The 16,095-nt window shown below is 42.1% G+C and overlaps 1 protein-coding gene across 5 annotated transcripts in view; it reads left to right on the top strand.

Moving 5' to 3' along the window:
• The first annotated feature begins 7,318 nt into the window (after nt 1-7,318).
• Nucleotides 7,319-16,095, top strand: part of TRIM2 (tripartite motif containing 2) — a 126,002-nt gene continuing 117,225 nt past the window's right edge. For 4 of the 5 annotated variants that reach the window (XM_084856295.1, XM_084856292.1, XM_084856291.1 and 1 more), the window contains exon 1: nt 7,319-7,427. The gene's annotated coding sequence lies outside the window, so the exon portion shown is untranslated. Of the gene's footprint in view, nt 7,428-14,063; nt 14,143-16,095 lie in introns of those variants that run through there. The other variant, XM_084856294.1, reaches the window with a different exon arrangement.

Below are 16,095 nucleotides of genomic sequence, written 5' to 3' on the forward strand. Positions count from 1 at the left end.
TTTAGCCTACAGATAAAGTTTAAATTAGTAATCAGTTACTGCTCAGGCAGTAGGTAATTAGTAAGCAAAAGCTAACCAGTGATGCTTAAAACTGGTTAAGGACTGAAATTAAGCAATGCCCAATATGGATTATCGTGAACATGTTCTTGGTATAATATATTCTTGAACTGTAAGCAATTTTCTGCCTCTGGGTATGCAAGCATCTGTTTCTCCCTATTTCTTTGCTCAGGTGTCCACTGTTATTAATTCACAATAAATTGCAAACTCTTGTTGCAGTCTGAAAATGTGCAAAAATATGTGTTTTTAAATCTATTAATACAAGTCAATATGATGAAAAAGCAATTTTAAAACAACAGAATGAGACATGTAACATAGTTTCTTTATGCAGGGCTAATTACAAACACTACTGCATGGGCCTTATCAGCCATGAAACACAGTACTTAAGAATCAATAATTATTGACGAAAAAAGAAGCAATTATTTACAATGTAATTACTGAGATGCTGGTGGTAGTTCAGTTTAGTGCTGACCTTGAAACTATGGGTACAGAATACAAATTTGTTGTTGTTGTTCAGTCGTTCAGTCGTGTCCGACTCTTCGTGACCCCATGGACCATAGCACGCCAGGCCTTCCTGTCCTGCGCTCTCTCCCGGAGCGTGCTCAAGTTCATATTCATTGCATCCGTGATGCTATCTAGCCATCTCATCCTCTGCCGTCCCCTTCTCCTTTTGCCTTCAGTCTTTCCCAGCATCAGGGTCTTTTCCAGGGAGTTTTCTCTTCGCATTAGGTGGCCAAAATATTGGAGCTTCATTCATCAGCTTGGTTCTCCTCAGTAAATGTGAACAGAAAAAAATTGCAGCAAGGCTCTTACTTTTGGCTTTTACGTTGTTTTAAACACGGTTGCACTTTAATTTCTGTATTTCTCTTGACCAAAGTATAGCCACTTTTTGTAGTGTCAAATCTGGCTATCTGTCGTTCTCTCTGTGTGGGATGTGCATATTCCACAGCTATTCAAGTCTTCTGTTAGGATTGGTTATATGATAAATGGGAATATACAGTTTTTCTTTCAGATTCTGCCCTGCCCCCAGCCCATTCACAAGTTGCCAAAGGGCCTAAACCCATACAACAAAATCCATCTAGCTGTTTGTTTGTTTGTTTGTTTAATAGATTTATATGCTGCTTACCATATTTTTTTTTAAATCTCTAACTGGTTTACAGATAAAGATTAAAATATATTAAAATACGTCATAATAAATATTAAAACATTTATAAAAACATTAACCCCAAGTACTCAAAACATTATAATTAACAAACAAACTGGGCAGAACAATCAGCCAGGGAAGGCCTGAGTAAAGAGATGGGTCTTTAATTGGAGTCGAAAGCATGCCATAGTTGGTGGCAAATACCACAGGGGAAGGTATTCCATAAAGTGGGTGCCACCATGGAGAAGGTCTGCTTCCAGGTTGCCACAAGATGGCAGTCTCCAGGTCACTGCAACTAGCAAGGCGTCCTTCGATGTTCTTAATGTTCACACAGGTCTGTATTGGATTTAAGCCTCTAGAATGTTTTATTAAACATCTCTTGTTAAAAAAAAAGAGAGAGAGAGAGAACCCCATCAGGCATGAATGTGAATAATCCACGGCACAGGATTGTATTTAAAAATAAAATTGAATTTATTTAAGAAAATCATAACTGGCATGAGAGATTTTGATACAGCCAGTGAGTGGTGCAAAGGAAAGGGTTATGCCCACCTGCCCAACAGCATCAATCAAATCACAGTCTCTCTCTCTCTCTTTCTCTCTCTCTCTCTCTGTCTCTCGCACGCACACATGCACACACAGCTGCTTTTGTTAGAAGAAATTTATATGGGGAGATCCAACCATGGATACCCCACATAATGTCTGATTGGCCTCCAAGTGATTTCAGCTTATTTGTGTTTAAGTTGGCTGTTAGGGGCAATTACACTTCTGTTGCTGTGTATCAAAGCATATATGAGAACATATTCTGGTTATGTTGACTTGCACGAATCCAACAAACACTACAGTGTAAAAAAATTCAACTAAGGCGGAATTGCCAAGTAGCACAAACCCCATGTGGATGGTACCAGAAACCCCAGATGAAATTTTACAAAATATTTGCTGAACGATTTTATTGTTGTGGTTAACAATGGCTGGTCCTTAGACAAGACAAGCAATGTTTATTTCAGCAAGATACAGACACAGTGCAGCCTCTGTTTTTTTCTCCCCACTCAGCATGCCCAGTTTTTTCCATGGGCATGGCTTGTTTTCAGTCAAAGTTGTAACTGTGATGAAGAGGAACACCCACCAGCAGACAGGATGAAATGGATAGCCCTGTCTCATATTTGGCATAATGGCCTTTTATAAGTGGGACACAAATTCTGACAGCAGCTGGAGCAATGGAAGATGCCATAGACCATATTCCACCAAGCTGTGCAGAGAAACACTTAAAAGTCACTTATATATGCTGCTGATATAATATCGTTCTAGCTTGTTTGGTTACTCATAAAATTTTATATAGGCAGACCTAGAGCTTCAGGCTCCTATCAGCACTGGGAAATTGTGGGAATCAGAGGTACTTTATCACTAATCGCAAATTTCATAATGCAGTCTGGAGTTTTGTCATGCACTGGGAAAACAAGCTTCTCAAATACTGCTGGGCAGAACAGAGCTATACTACCTATCCCTACCTTTTTTCAAAGACTAAAGTTCTTTTCTGTAATTCTGGCATACTAGTGCAGTAACCTTAGTTAACGGTATTTGTACCAATAAATAAATGTAAATGTTTATGTCAGAAAACTGTGCTAATTCTTTTTAGGTTTTAGGTTTCCTTAAATAAATTGAAAAATAGTTATTTTAAACTAAAATACAAAATTAAAAACCATTATTTTCACTTTCAGTTATTTTACCTTTGTTCTTCCCTTGTATAGTGGGTAGCTACTAGTTAAATATGAAAGTTCACAAATAAAATATTTGTGAAAAATGCGATTTACTTTCTCAACTGCCCAGATCCTCCCAGTTGGGTCCTGATTTGGTTCTGGAACCCTGCATGCATTGCCCACTGCTGTAGCAGCACAGGGCTCCTTTCACACTGACACTGAATGCGTGGCCACTAAGGGGCATGACCTGTGGGTGGCTCAGCATGGAGGTGTGGCCTTCAGGTGCATTCTTGCTACTTCCCCACACATAGAGTGGATATATGAGGCTGTTCACCTGTTATATGAGAAAGCATTGTAGAGAACTTTGCACATTCTACATGCTCTATAAATAAGAAATAATAATGCAGTCGGTGTGTAGGTGTGTTGGTCCAACAAGCAAACAAAAATATAGACCAAGTGAAACAAAATGTCTCCTTTCTTTGCTTTTAAAAATCCTTTTCCTGAGCATCCAGTTTAAAACTTGAATGTCACATTTTGGGCACTAGTTGACTCAAATATATAGAAATGTAGTCACCAAATACCAATACCTATGCACCATTTCTGTCCAAGTTGTGTTCAGAACATTCCCCAGCAGCAACTGTTTAATCTGAAACATTTCAAAGGAACATGCTTTTGAATTAAACATATGTAAGATTACATCCTAAATCATCATTCATTTTGGGATTTTGACAAGGACATGTTAGTATGAGAAAGTTAACACAGGCAGAGGATGAATTTTAAATATTAATTAACATTGATATTAATTAAACTCTGTGAATGAAGAACCATACACTGTTGATACCCCAAAGCTTGCATCCCTACGGATTCTCCATCAATCACAGGACAGCAACAGGGTTGGAAGCAATATTCCATTTTCAGAACAAACTAACATTTTGGAACAAATTTTGTGATAGGGCCTTGACGCAATTATTGATAGATCTGAAAGGCTATCTTTCCAAATCAATATTGCTCCTAATAACAGTGTTGCATTTCCATAGCACATCTTCAATCCTGGAATACAGTCGTGCTTTTATGGTAGGTTAAGAACGATCACTGCATTTCCTATGTGCACGAAATTGCACATTTTCTTGGAAGTAGGTACCACTGTGTTCAGTGAGACTTACAAATAAGTGTGCCGCATGAAGCATGTAACATACCAGAACACTGGAATGTGGCACAACCATATAGACTGTTACTTCCACATTCATGCTTTAGCCATGAAATTATACTTTCACTTAGACTAATACTATAATCTCTTAATTCCATATATGTGAAAGGCAACAGACTACTAGTGTACATTGCAGGAAAAATCCGGGTTAAACCATGTATGCACTATTAACATAATAGCAAATATGGTGCCAGCAACTGGGCAACTGTCCAGATATCCAGTTCTCCTGGCAAAGGGGCCTTTATCCCTATATCCTCCTGCTGCTGCTCTATAGCTCGCTAGGATTAAAGATGCAATGTCTGTCTGAAGATAATTCTGTATAAAAGAGCTGTGGGAAAGCATGTGGAAAACCTGGAAATGACTGGCCTGAAAAGAAATCCCACAATGATTGATTTGACCAAACATTTCAATATGGCAACTATTGTCCTCCCACAATTTTATCACAGAAATGCAACTCTTTGCACCTCGAACACCAACATTGCTTTAATAAGCAGTAGCCCGCCAAAGTACCTGTGCCTACAACAAAGAATTGGTTCTTAAAGGCCCCTGAAGTTGCATGCATGGACAATGCTCGAGATTTGGTTCATCAATGAAATCAATTAGGACTCTGTGGCAGAAATGTCAGCCTTTTGTGGCTTTTTGGTCTTATGTTCTTGAAAGACTGAATTTGCCTCTCTTTTCTCTGTAACTTGTGACTGCTTGTTTTGGCCTACAACTCCCATCATCCCTCACTATTGGCTATACTGGCTAGCCTGATGGGGGTTGTAGGCCAAAACAAACTGTCACAAGTTGCCCACCCCTGCTGTAAATGGTATAGAATGTATTATATACCATTTATAATGGTATGAAATGTATAGAATGATAGAATAAGAATAAAAATACTCTACAAAAATAGCGCAACTGTATGCCAGGGGAAGGGGCCGCGGTGGCTTAGTGGTTACGACGCTGAACTGCAGACTGGAAGGTCGGCAGGACAGCAGCTTGAGACCCGAGTGCTGCGTGACGGAGTGAGCTCCCGTCTTCAGTCCCAGCTCCTGCCAACCTAGCAGCTCGAAAGCAAGACATTGCAAGTGGATGAATAGGTACCGCCTCGGCGGGAAAGGTAACAGCATTCCGTGCACCTCGGTGTTCAGTCATGCCAGCCACATGACCACGGAAGCGTCTTCGGACAGCGTTGGCCCTTCGGCTTAGAAACGGGGATGAGCACCGCACCCTGGAGTCGGACACGACCGGTTGGGGACACCTTGACCTTTTTATGCCAGGGGAAACTGTAGCTGTTGAATTTCTGCTTGCCATGTGGATGTTAAAGGCATAGGCTCCCTACCAGAAAGAAAGACTGGATACTTATTGCCTTAAGACATTTTGATCCTGCACGAGAAATGATGATGCTTGTATAGTTGACAGTGGTCAGGGTGATGATCATTTACAGGACTTTCAGTATTCGAAGTGCTTCACACGCATTATCAAGTAAACACTGCAACAGCCCTGTAAGGGTAGTTCAGGGTTACCACTGCTGTATTGCAGATGAGGGCCTGAGAGAGGGGTTTGCTTAAGGCCACTTGGCGAGGTTGTGGTAAAGATGAAATCTGAACCTGAAGGTTCCTGGTTCACAGTTCATGGTCTTATCTACTATACTGGATGTCTATTCTGCTGTGAAAAAACAGGAAGAGTTGTGTGGAAAGCTCCTATAAAGACCTCAAGAGAAACGCTAGTTTCCCCCTCCCCACTCCTGAAAAAGATGTCTGTAAGATACTTATACTCCACCCTTCCTCCAAGGGCCTCAGCAAGATGTACATCATGGGTCTCCAATGCAGCGCCCGCGGGTGCCATAGCACCTGCAGGCACCTCCAATGGTGCCCATGAAGGGTTCCCCAATGTGGTACCCCTGGGCACCTGAATTTTTTTCCTGTTTTTTTAATAGATATACATGGATTTGTATGAAATGCAAACAACTTTCTAGCAATTATACATAGGTTTCAACAAAAGTGGACCACATATCCAAATAAGTATCCATTTGAAGGTGATATCTATATACCACCCGTTCAAATGTTGAAAGCACTGTAAGGTCCTCCGTCCATTGCATTATAGGAGGTGAGTGTTTATCCTTCCTATGTTGTAAATAGGGTGCGGAGAATCCATTTACGTGAACATTTGCTAATTTCCATTAAGCAGGTAAATAATATAAGAGTGTGTAAATAGATGAATATTAAAGATTGTTCCAGTACAAAATTTGTCTTTGTACTAACCTCCCCTGCAAAAGAAGAAACTACTAGATATTGCCAAAATATATGTTTAAAAGAAACATTAGCTGTATTGCACCACCAGAAATTAGCTGAATTAGACAAACCCTTATTAAAGAGACGTTGCAATGTCCAATAGACACAAAACAAAACTTTTTGCTGAATACAGTGCAGCCTAAGTCCATAGACGTGACAGGTAGCTGCCAAAGTGGCGATCCATTTATTAGGTATTTTTTTGATGGTGCCCACAGGAGTTTCTCAAATTCCCAAATATGCCCACAGGTCCAAAAAGGTTGGGGACCCCTGATGTACATGATTCCCTATCCTTTTTATTGTCACAACAGCCCTATAGGGCAACCTTCCCCAATCTTGGTGCCCTCCAGATGTGTTAGCCCACAACTCCCATCATCCCTAGCAAGCATGGACAATAAATCTGGAGGGCACTAAGTTGGGGGAGGCTGCATAGAGATAGGTTAGGCTGAACTATTGTGACTGGCTGAAAGTTATGGCTGAGGAAGGATCTGAACCCAGGCCTTCCTGGTGCTGTCCCAAACTCTAATCCCTACACTTTGCTGATTTTCAGTGCAAGATAAAATGCTCCATGGTTTTGCTCCATATACTTATTTAATATAAAAGCAGGACCAAGCTAGATGCTACATGGTGGCCTACGGGTTTTCAGTTAGTACACACAGCAGATATGTGCTTTCGCTGGGGTGGCATGTTGATTTTTATTATTCCTTGTGCTACACATTCCCCCCTGCCCTCCCCTTTCCGCTGTGTGAGCAGTATGGCACCGTTCTTCTCTTCAGCTCTTCGCACCCCCCACTCTCCTCTTAAGAATGAAACACAATATCTTAACCAAACAGACGCTGAAGAGGCTGATCATTGGCTGATGTTGTCCCCTGATACAGCAGTCCCGCCTCTTTGGTCGTGCTGACAAGCTGTTTATGTTTTTTGCAAGGCCGCCCTTTAATTCAGACTCCTGATGGTTATAATGGGAACGATTGTCTGAATGCTGCAGGGAGCAGTCTCCTCTCCTCAGAGAGGCTGCATTTCAGTCCCTGGAAGGACATAATGGAACGCCTGTAAGTAAGCTTCTAACTGTGCCATCAAGTTTCTTTCTTTTCTTTAATATATATATATATACATGTACACCCTGGGATTATAGAAATCCTCATTTAGCAGAGCTGGTGATGAGTTTATGATTCAGAAAAGTTTGGATTCGTACAAAACTAATTCTTTTGTCTGTTTGGAAGGAAGCCTTAGCCTTTGAAAGAGCGGCTACTTTGTATTCAGTAACATGTTTCTGAAGATTTCTCTGTTCCTACCTCAAATGAGAGTGAGATCATCCTGTGGAGGGTAATAGAAACAGATGGAAAAAAACAGTACAGTAAAGTTAATAGGACAGCTTCGCTGAGGGGGTACTTTTTCAAAGAACCAGAGTCGTGAGTTAGTTGTCATTAAAAGCTTCTTTAAGGGCATAATGCTATGCATGTTTAGACAGAGAAAAGGCCTACAATTCCCAGCATTCCCCAGCCAGCCTTGCTTTCCTCTGTCTAAACATGCATAGGATTGTGCCATAAGACATTTAAAATATATTAACATTCAGAAATTCATCAAAGGGTGGACAGGAGTGGTGTGTGTGTGTGTGCGTGTGTGTGTGTAGACTTGGAAGGTAGTAAGCACAGTCCTTTAGAAAAATGTGAAAGTTTAAGAGATGGCATGCCATAAAAATGAAAAGTGCTGAGCTCTGCTTTACTTCTAGTGTCTTTCTAGTAATAAATAGTCCATGCTCTGCAATGTCAGAATAACTGGCCTGCCTAAGCTTATGAAGCATTTTCAGATTCAGAGAGTATGAGAATGTCATTAGTATTTGACCAAAGTATTTGTGCTCTATCCCCAATTTTCATAATTTCACAAAGCAAATTTTGTCCTTTAGATAAAGAACTGCAAAGTTAACTGAAAACATTAAATTAAGTATTTTATAGACATGAAGTGCTTTTCTTTAAAAAAGAAGACAGAAAGAATTCTTATCAGAATCCATTTTTGCAGGAATGGTATAAATTGCTGTAGCACCACCAACATTGGTTGGGAGCTGGCATTAGGGCACAGGCTCTCAACACTTGAATCCTAATGGATCTTTATGGCTCATGAAAGCCCCACTTTCTAAATAGGGGAAATCCAGATACAGTGGTTAAATTACTCCCCTAGGCTGCATGGTATGTAATTAATGATTTTTAGAACTTCAGCAACAAGTATTTTGCCTGGCCTTTCATTTTATTGCAAAATTTCTCCCAACAGTCTTTTCCAATAAGGAGCACATTTCCTGCGGGGGTTTGCTTTGGTTAAAAGAACTACCTAGATTTTATAAAGTGAGCAGACACGCTAAATATCAGGTGAAGCCACCACAAAAGCAGCTTCTTTATAGTCTGGCGGATTTCCCGTGCTTTTAACAGCTGCTTTCCAGGCTGAAATTCAATTTCAAGCTGATGGGTAAAACTTCACCTGTTGAATTTCTACTAGCCACACAAGCTGTTGAAGAAACCAGCAGGGGAAAATTGGCCACATTACTCCAGAGAAATCTTCTTAAACATTTCCATTTAGGAATGACCGGTGGGACTGGACTATTCTCTTCGCCATCTGCTACTGCTACTACATGTATTTAAAATTTATACTGACAAGAATGGAGGCTGAGCTAGGGAAAAAGTATCTGATAAGGGTTGTTTCAAAATTCCCTGGCAGCAATCCTATTTGCTAGCTCACCAGCTTTTTTTTAAGCAAATAAAGCTGGACAGAGTTCTATTCTTAAATAAATGAACATATGTAAATTTGTCCCTTTTACTACGGAATGTGAACATTGTTAATGTGTTATAGAAAGTGGCCATCACACTCTAAACTGAAAGCAACAGTGGCTGTGTCGGCCTTAAGCAAAATCCATATTGGTGTAATACGTCTACTAGGCCAACGAAAAGATCAACAAAAATGAGATTTCTTCATCAGGCAAGATGTTACAAAAAGCAGGTTGGGTCGGGGGCAAGGGAAAGAAAAAAAATAGAAACAGACTTGATTTCTGCATTGTCGCAATCTTGAGATGAAACGAGGGAGGAATGGTCTGCGGGCATCCAGACACAGCTCTAGCACAGGGGTGGCAGCTTTGGAAGGCTGGGAGGCCACATTGGCCACTCTGGAATCCTGCAAGGGCCCATGCCCTCGGAAGTGGCTGTCTGCTGGAATCCGAGTGATATTGCTGAGAAACGAGGCACTGACTCCCTGCGTGCCCTTTTCCCAACTGAATCGCTGGGGTTTGGGGAGTGCTGGTGGTGGCATCAGCAGCAGTAGCAGGGCTCAGGTGGGGGACCGTTCAAATGGCTATGGCAGGTCGCATGTGGCCCATGGGCCATGTGTTGCCCACCCCTGCTTTGGCAGGGTTTCAGGTTCCACCTGGAGCTGCCCCTAGCACTGCTGGGAGGAAGGAAGGCAGATGTTTGATCCTCCATTTTTTGGAAATATAAATATAAGAATATAAAATCAATTTCTCAGTAAACAGATGGATTTTATATTTTCTGTACTGGAGGATCAAACATATCTGCCTTTTGTCCTCCCAACAGCCTTAAGGGCAGCTCCAGGTAAAATCTGAAACCCTGGTAGAGTCTCATTGGAATGTCTGTAGACCCTTCCTCCCCCATTCCATCTCAAGGTTGTGATCATGCAGGCACCAGGCCAGGATTTTTAAAACATTCCCTCTTCTACCCCCAAACCTGCGTTTTGGAACATGTTGCCTGTTGAAGAGATCTCAAAAGCTTGCATGTTTTTTGTGATCTTTTGGTTGGCCTAATAAAAGCATTACACTCATAGGGATTCTGGAACTTTAAACTGAATGCATGTTCAAGACAATGTAGGCCTTATGTTCTAATTTCAGACATGGGAAATGCAAACACTGGCTTAAGCATCACCTGGAAAAATTGTCTAAAGCACCATCCCTCTTCCTGCCAAGTTATGCAGCTGACACAAAGCCCTAAAGCCCTTACTGTAGAATGTGTTGGGGAAAAAAGGACAACTTTTCTGTCTCCTGGAGTTCTGTGGGTCACTTCTGCAGCAGTATCAAAATGCAGTTTTTATGTACTTACTGGGGGGAAAGGTACTTGTCTTTTTAAAGGACACTTGTGCTTTTTGTCTGTGCTCTGTCTGGAGTAAAGGCATCAGCCATATGGATTATTAGCTCTTAATGCTGCCTTTGGCCTTCACTCATCTTGATTATGATCCTTTTGGCAGAGATGGTTCCTTCCAAGTTCTGTACAAACCTTTGCACAATGCTCTCTGTTAAATGGTTGTAGCACATGAAGCTGTGGATCTTCGGGCATTTCTACACCAGCCTAAAATCCTGCATTTAAAAAGGGGCTTTCAGCTTCAGTTTTAAATGCAGGATCACAACTGACTCCCTACACGCGCTCCCTCCCCCTCCCCCTCCCTGTATCTGAGTCTTCCATTATCTTTCATTGATCTCGCTCCTCTTTTTGCTGCTTTAACTCTTCATGGAGGAAACTGCAGCGGAACACAACGAGGTAATTTGATACCTCATTGTCTGTGATCTATTTAAAAATGGAACAAAGAACATTTAGTGCAGGAGGGTCACGGCAGGGTCACTGCATCATGTAAAGAGCCTGCAAACTTCCATGAAGGAGCATTCTCAATCGCAGGATAAAAGCCCGGTGTAAAGGAGCCCTTACAGGGTTGAATCAATATTGCATGTTCTTCTTGTTGCTGTTGTTTGAATAAGGCACGTGTATCACACTTGTTGAAACTGGATGATTATATTATGAATGAATGAATTCATATTGTTACAAGAAGAGCTGATTATATTATATTTATTTTAAAGGCCACAGAGAGAAAAATCATGCCGGGTAGGTCTACCAAAAGCTAGTAGCCATGATGGCTATAAGCAGGGCCAGCTCCAAGGTCCCCTAGTGGGTCCCCTTCTCTGTCAGTGGATTCTGGCAGGTTTGCCTGGTGGCAGTGGCAGACAACACTCTGCAGTGGCAGCACTCTGACTACCACCAGGCAGCTGAATTTGGCTGCCATTTTAATCTCCCACAATGCCCCCAGTGTAGTGGCACTCCAGGCCTTGTGGGAGATTTAAGTGGTGCCTAGACCCAGTTGCTTGGTGCTGCTTGGAGCATCAGGCCAGAATTTCTTTAAAAGTGTGTCAGGAGAGGTGTCATTGGTGGTCTCTGCTGAGGTGCTAGGATCCTGGCATCTGCGAGGTGGTGATATAGGCCCTAGCTCTGTGCCACTTTAGGCCACCAGTCGCTGGAGACAAAAGTAGTAGGAAAGGGCTAGCGCAGGGGTAGAGGACCTCGCATCCCATGCCTGCTTTCCCCTGGTCCTACCCCCTTTCTCCTAAACATCGATCATGTGGTGGTTTCCCAGCTTTTCTGCAGATTTTCCCCATTTTAAAAGGTTGAAATGCATCTCCTAAGCCTTAGCTACTGACAGTAAACATTTTTTAACCTACAATATGCTTGTACTTTTTGTATTTTGTGCCCTGTCCCTTTTGGCCCCTGTCCCTTTATCTTTGCCCCACCCACTACTGGAATGCGGTCACCAAGAGTTTCTCTGAAGTTGAATTCAGCCCTCAGGCTGAAAGAGGATCCCTGGGCTAGTGCCTTCTAGCCTGTGATCAGAGATTTTCAAGAGGCGTCCAGTTGCCACCATGGGAAGCTGGATACTAGAATGGATGGGGATTTGCTCTGATCTAGGAAGGAAGGGCTGTAGCACAGTGGTAGAGCACATGCTTTTCATGCGAGAGTTCCCAGATTCAGTCCCTGGCATCTCCAGGAAGGCCCCTGTCTGAAACCATGGAGAGCTGCTGCCGGTCAATGTAGACAATACTGAGCTAGATGAAGCAATGATGTGACTTGATATAAGACAGCTTCCTATGTTCTTTCTAAACTGAAGGTTGACAAGTTCAGCAAGGGCATAAAGGGATGGGATGAGGGTCGATCCCCAGCCCTGCATCCCACGGCCCACACCATACAGAGGTGAGAAGGTTGTCCTGCTCTCTTGAGCTCTTTTCTCAGCAACTGCCATCTTGCAAGATGCTGGGGTGGTGATGTGCAGGATCTGTCACTGCATCTCAACAGGACAGCAACAGCAGAAGAAGCTTTGATTAAGGGCGGTAAGACAAAGAGTCGGTAGGAAAATTCTTCTCACTCTGGCCCCCTGCACTGAAGATGCTGACATTGCAATCATAAGAACATAAGAAGAGCCATGCTGGATCAGACCAATGGTCCATCTAGTCCAGCATTTTGTTCTGTTCATAGAATCATAGAATAGTAGGGTTGGAAGGGGCCTGTAAGGCCATCAAGTCCAACCCCCCGCTCAATATCAGATAACGTTAGTTCATCACTTCTCACAGGTCGCAAAATCCCTATGCAACCATTCAACAATTGGCAGACTTGGGCTACATTCAGCAGACAAGGAGCTACTGATTCATTTTCTCACTCACCCTTTGAGGGAAGCCAGGGTGCTTAAATGAAGAACAGATGCAAACTTAGTATCTCTTCTAAAAGTGGCATGGAAATGAGAAACAAGGTGAAAAGAGAAGGTTACCCTTACAGTGATGATGCGACCGTACCAGCCATTGAAACCAAGGTAGTGGTTGGATAATTCTTGGCGTTTTTAGCCATTCAGAACCAAGCCTCACTGTGGAAAGGCCTGTTCTATGGTACGGATGCAAGCCTGGATATGGAAAAAGGGAGCCCTAGGTGTTCACACAGAGGCCAACCAGCTGTTGACTGGGAACCCCCAGGGGGAGAGGACTACAAAGTAATCTAATGGGCTTTGAGCTCCAGTTGCTGATTTGCAAGTCTCTGATCTGTCATTTAGTCTAGCTGACAATCATATGGGGATCGGCACAGTCTTTGCCTGGCTTGAAGGCATGTGCGCTGATGGCTACTGTCACGCATCTGCGTGCGCAAAGTAACCACACTAGAAACTGGGAGCTGGCTGAACTGTGTCAAACATTCTACACAGTTGTGTGGGGTCTGTTATGCTCCAGGCCAGCTGGAAGGAATAATATTGTGATAGTGTTGCCTTTGGCATTCCTAACACATCACCTGGGCCAGCTGGTGTCATTTCAGTGAACCGCGTGATCTGCTAGGGGAACGTGGTGTTTCCATGCCTCACTCTCTCCTCTGTGGTTACATCAGACTGTGAATCAGGTCAGCTGGAGCTGGGCTGGAGGGTGTGCAGGATTTATAACAAAGCTTCAGCCATCCTGCTGTTGTGAGCAATCTCAAAGAAGTGGTGTACTCTATGTACTCAATCCAGCTCAGTGTTAATTTCATTGGATATTTCATAATTCACCACCAGCAGCACCAGTGTGATTTGCTAGGCATGGGGACTTGTATATTGATACAGTGCTGGAAACAGGCCAAGAGCTCATGAAACAGGCCGTGGATCTGTTTTTAGACTGGTTGTAGAAATATGAGTTTGTACTGGTGAGATCTAAAGTTGCTTTACATGTATTTGGTGGAAGTGTCTCAAATTCCAAAATAGATTTAACTATCAATCATTCGGACATGCGAGTGACTTTTAAAGAACAGAACTTTAATAACTGCAATTTAAAACAGCCAGCTGTTGGATATTTGCAGTCTCTTTCAGATTCAGAGTACTTACGTTTGTGAAATTCTACCAACAACTGGACAGAACACATCTTTGTGTTCCTTTCTTCAGTTCATGAAGAACAGATGTGTTGAATAGCCTGGAAATTAACACACAGTAAAATCAGCTGCCAGGAAGGTAACAAAACCCTACACTGGGTTAAGAAGATTTGGCTACATTGTTTGCTTGCTTTCTGTGGTGTAATTGCATCACTGGTATGTGTCTACGTAGAGAGAGCAATTTAATTTGTAAGTGGTGTGGGGATAATGTCTTTTTGTTTCAGAGCTCATCACACCATGGAATACTGGAGCAAAGATATTTGTAAGGAAAGAGTTCTTCAAAGGAACGTCTGGTTCTTTTCCGCATTGCATTTTAAAGGTGGAAGCAAATGTTCTTTTGCCACTGCCTTTCTAAATACCATATAAGTTTACTATAGCTCCTTGCATTAATTTTCACTGAGATGTGTTCCATAAAAGTGTTAAGAAAACACTTCTGCTGAGATTTCTAACAGCAATTCTGCTGTGTTGTGCGAGCGTGAAAGATGAGAGGGGGAGAGAAAGAGGGAGGAAGAAACAGAAGCGCCCCTCCTCCAACTCTGTTTTTGGAAGGAGGGGTGGTGGCCCTGAGTGAGGTCAAGAGCTGGCACTTCGAAAGTTTTCTGCTGCAGATGAATAACATCTATTTTGGAATGTTGGTCACCGCAGCTTGAGAGTACCAGCCATCAGCAAGAAGCTTACAAAAAGAAAAAAGGATTTTATCCACTCTTGTGTTTCAGGAGTTGGCCGGAAAAGTTATCTGTCCGAAGAGATTGTGCGATGCTGCATAAGCAGGAAAAACCAAGACAAAGAAAAATAACTATTTCCTGTTCTTGTAATGATTTTTAAAACCTGGGTCAGTGGCAATTTGCTTGCGCATGAAATGTGAAAAAGTGTATTTATACCAGGAATACAGCCATATCTTCCAGGAGAAAAAGTATCTTTGATTTTTAAAAAAAACTTTTAAAATTTGTTGATTGTTTTTTATGTCCTGTTTTCTAACAAAAACCCAAACACAACGTGGGTTTTTTCTTCTTCAATTTTTGGGTGGAGGTAAGGTAAACCAGCACACTTGGAGGTGCTCAATATTTTTATTTCTCATATTTAAGGTGTTGGGAAATAATGTTGTGTTTGTTGAGAGTTCTTAGAGTATCCGTTGCTTTATTATAGGTTTTTAGGTTATTCATTAGCAACTTGCTTCAGGTGCCAAGTGTTTTGATTTCAAATGATTTGCATGATAGATTTTAGAAGAATTGAAGTATACATGAAGGAAATGAGAGATGGGAAAGTTGGTGTCAATTTGGATCAGAGTTTTGTAAAACCTTTTGTGAACACTTTGCAGAGTTTTATTGTAGTTTGTAAACTGATGGCATACTCCGGTCTTATTGTCTCAGTGCTAGATGGCAGAAACTGTGAATTGTTGGTATTCTTCACTGAATGTTGAAAACTGTTCCACTGGTGATTGTCAACATTTCACCTGAAAAAACTATGCCGTCAGTCCCTGAGTTTCTGGCATTTGCAGTAACAGCAATGAAACATAAAAACAAAAAGAAAGGTAGCCATGCTGGTCCATGACAGGGAAAAAAAATCTAAAATCCACAGTTAAGCAATACCTTTATTAGGACCAAACAAAATTCCACAAAAATGTACAAGCTTTCAAGTTCTCCAGAGCTCCTCATCAGGCTAGATGACAGGAAGAAACAGAAAAGAAGGGGATGGGGGAAGAAACAGAAAAGTCCAAAAATTTGGCTAGATGTCATGGCCCTGTCTTCAGTGGTGTGCATGCAGCCCCTACCACTGATGGCCACGATGTAGCACTTCCGGGGGCAAGCGCCAAAATGAGTGGAAACACTCATTTTGGAAGGGTTGCTTGCTCCCAGAAGCGCTACATTGCAGTTCACCTTCGAGCAGCGTCACCCACGCGAACCAGGTAAATAACTTTTCTGAGTAAACTTGCCTACTATTGGACTGTAAAGCTGAGGTTCACCAGGGTTACCCACAGTATCTCCATTTTAGTCAAATCTCTATTTCACTTACTAGGATCTAGGTAATACTC

The sequence above is a fragment of the Heloderma suspectum genome, chromosome 5 (genome assembly GCF_057233095.1).
Source record: "Heloderma suspectum isolate Gila_16-S chromosome 5, 16-S_ref, whole genome shotgun sequence".
Lineage (NCBI taxonomy): Eukaryota > Metazoa > Chordata > Lepidosauria > Squamata > Helodermatidae > Heloderma > Heloderma suspectum.